Here is a 3825-nt window from a genome sequence, read left to right as displayed (position 1 = left end):
CATATCACCTCCTACCCCTGGGGTAGGGTTAGGTGACAGCCAAGAATCTTTCTCTATAACTGGAATACTAAGAAGTTGTCTGTTGCTGGTGGTCCTCAGCTAAGACAACATAAGCTTGGAGTACAAGCTGCACTTTCTCCAGCTGTGAAGAGGAAGTCCATTGTAGTGGGAGAAAAGGCCAGACCCCAGAGGAAAGCTCAGAGACCAAAGAGAGAAGTAGAGTCCCAATGATATTGACTGGATTCCAGGGTCTAGGTTTGCCAGAGACAATCAATACCCTTTCTGTTTAAGCTAGTTGAATCAGGTTTTTGTCACTTCCAAGTGGTAAGCCGTGAATAATAATACTTTAAAAAATTAGAATGAATGGCATGCACCTATCTGCACAATGCTACTGCTAAGTCACTTCAGTCGTGTCCGACTCTGTGTGACTCCATAGATGGCAGCCCACAAGGTTCCCCCGGCCCTGGGATTCTCCAGGCAAGAACACTGGAGTGGGTTGCCATTGCCTTCTCCATCTGCACAATAGAGAAATGTAAAACAAAAAAACAATTCCTAACCCTATTTTTCAGTTATACAGAAAATGGTGTCATACCTTATATACTGTGTGTGTGTGGTTGTGTGATTGTAAAATACAGCCACAAATTCCTCTATCCAGTATGCACACCCCTTTGCAATGCAAGTTTGCAGCTACTCCTCTCAGGGAGAGGTGGAGTTTCTTGCTCTCTGAATGTGGGCTAGCCTTGGGACTTATTTGAGCATTAGCTTGCAGCAGAGAGACGTATAAGACCTTCAGAGGCCTTCCAACTTCTGCTATTAACCTCTTAGAAGAAAGGGCCAGGTGAAGAAGCTAGGCTAACCTCCTGGGGGACAAGAATACAGGGAAGATATCAAGACAGCCCAGCCCACAGCCAGCCCCAGTGTCAGGCATGTGAGTAAAGTCATGTTGAACCTTCCAGACCAGTTCTCCCTCCAGCTGAATGCAACTGTTCGAGTCTAAACCAGCAGAGTGAAACCAGCTTTGGAATGGCCTAGCTAACCCATAGAACTGTGAGAAGTAATACATCTTTTGTTTTAAACCACAAGTTTTGGGGTACTTAATTATGCAACCAAAGCTAACTGAAACAGATTGTGTTCTGAATTTTTTATGTAACCACACATCATCATTTCCCCCACATTATTAATATATTTATTAAGGTTCTTTTGTTTGCAGCCATGGGAAACCAGCTTAAAGAGAAATGCATTAGCAGGTTCCTGGGATATTTCAAGCTATAGAACATAAAGTTGGGGAGGGGAGAAATCAGGGCCACCATGTGGGTGTCAACAACAGAGGTCACAAGTGTTTCTCCAGAAAACTGCGGTTAACAATTAGTGTTAATGACTTCTGGACAACAACCTTCAAGGTCTCAGAACAGGCTGACTTGTCCTGCTTGGGCACTGTCTGCCTACGGATCTTTTGGTTACGATGCAGGGCGGCACAGGAGGTGGGGGCAGAAGGGAAAACAGGCGCGAGTTGAAGGAAATCCAGTATGGAAGCCAGAACCTAGGCCTGCTTTTTAACTGCTAATGTTTTGACTTCCCCCAACTTCTTTGCGAGGAGAGATAAGAAAGCCTTCCTCAGCGATCAATGCAAAGAAATAGAGGAAAACAACAGAATGGGAAAGACTAGAGATCTCTTCAAGAAAATTAGAGATACCAAGGGAACATTTCATGCAAAGATGGGCTCAATAAAGGACAGAAATGGTATGGACCTAACAGAAGCAGAAGATATTAAGAAGAGGTGGCAAGAATACACAGAAGAACTGTACAAAAAAGAGCTTCACCACCCAGATAATCACAATGGTGTGATCACTCACCTAGAGCCAGACATCCTGGAACGTGAAGTCAAGTGGGCCTTAGAAAGCATCACTACGAACAAAGCTAGTGGAGGTGATGGAATTCCAGTTGAGCTATATCAAATCCTGAAGGATGATGCTGTGAAAGTGCTGCACTCAATATGCCAGCAAATTTGGAAAACTCAGCAGTGGCCACAGGACTGGAAAAAGGCAGTTTTCAGTCCAATCCCAAAGAAAGGCAATGCCAAAGAATGCTCCAACTACCACACAATTGCACTAATTTCACATGCTAGTAAAGTAATGCTCAAAATTCTGCAAGCCAGGCTTCAGCAGTACGTGAACCGTGAACTTCCAGATGTTCAAGCTGGTTTTAGAAAAGGCAGAGGAACCAGAGATCAAATTGCCAACATCCACTGGATCATGGAAAAAGCAAGAAAGTTCCAGAAAAACATCTATTTCTGCTTTATTGACTATGCCAAAGCCTTTGACTGTGTGGACCACAATAAACTATGGACAATTCTGAAAGAGAAGGGAATACCAGACCACCTGACCTGCCTCTTGGGAAACTTATATGCAGATCAGGAAGCAACAGTTAGAACTGGACATGGAACAACAGACTGGTTCCAAATAGGAAAAGGAGTACGTCAAGGCTGTATATTGTCACCCTGCTTATTTAACTTATATGCAGAGTACATTATGAGAAACGCTGGACTGGAAAAAGCACAAGCTGGAATCAAGATTGCCAGGAGAAATATCAATAACCTCAGATATGCAGATGACACCACCCTTATGGCAGAAAGTAAAGAGGAACTCAAAAGCCTCTTGATGAAAGTGAAAGAGGAGAGTGAAAAAGCTGCCTTAAAGCTCAACATTCAGAAAACGAAGATCATGGCATCTGGTCTTATCACTTCATGGCATATAGATTGGGAAACAGTGGAAACAGTGGCTGACTTTATTTTTCTGGGCTCCAAAATCACTGCAGATGGTGATTGCAGCCATGAAATTAAAAGATGCTTACTCCTTGGAAGGAAAGTTATGACCAACCTAGATATCATGTTGAAAAGCAGAGATATTACTTTGCCAACAAAGGTTTGTCTAGTCAAGGCTATGGCTTTTCCCGTGGTCATGTATGGATGTGAGAGTTGGACTGTGAAGAAAGCTGAGCACAGAAGAAGTGATGCTTTTGAACTGTGGTGTTGGAGAAGGCTCTTGAGAGTCCCTTGGACTGCAAGGAGATCCAACCAGTCCATCCTAAAGGAGATCAGTCCTGGTGTTCATTGGAGGGACTGAAGCTGAAACTCCAACACTTTTGGCCACCTCATGCGAAGAGTTGACTCATTGGAAAAGACCCTGATGTTAAGAGGGAGGGATTGGGGGCAGGAGGAGAAGGGGACGACAGAGGATGAGATGGCTGGATGGCATCACCGACTCGATGCACATGAGTTTGAGTGAACTCCGGGAGTTGGTGATGGACAGGGAAGCCTGGCGTGCTGCGGTTCATGGGGGCACAAAGAGTCGGACACGACTGAACGACTGAACTGAACTTCTTTTCTTCCAAATCTCTGTTACTAATGTATCCAGGCTCCTTTTCATAAAGGGGAAGAAGCTGCACGGGACCGCTCTGGAAACTGTAACAATCAGCACAACATTGCATACTTAGCACAAAGCAACCGAGTCCACCAAGGTTTTCTGTGCACCTGGGCCTCTGGGAGGGTGGCTTGGCAGTTTTAATGAATAGCTTCAAAAAATGTTCGGGGGCGTAGACAAGAAAGGAGTTGCACCAAAGCACTGAAAGGAGTTAAAGCCAGAGTAACAGGTGTTGTGAACAGAGGAAAGGAAGCAAGAGCCAACGCGCGCACTTGGGGTTGTTTCTGGGAGCGCGACCCTGGCAAGTGTCGGGAAGAGAACACACAACGTCGCGGGCTGGTGGGCGGCTCCGTTCCCTGACGCCTCCTGACGCGGCGGGGGCCAGGGGCAGCGCCTCCCACAACGA

Source organism: Bison bison, unplaced genomic scaffold, assembly GCF_000754665.1.
Source record: "Bison bison bison isolate TAMUID 2011002044 unplaced genomic scaffold, Bison_UMD1.0 scf7180017863977, whole genome shotgun sequence".
Lineage (NCBI taxonomy): Eukaryota > Metazoa > Chordata > Mammalia > Artiodactyla > Bovidae > Bison > Bison bison.
This window is presented reverse-complemented; position numbering follows the sequence as displayed.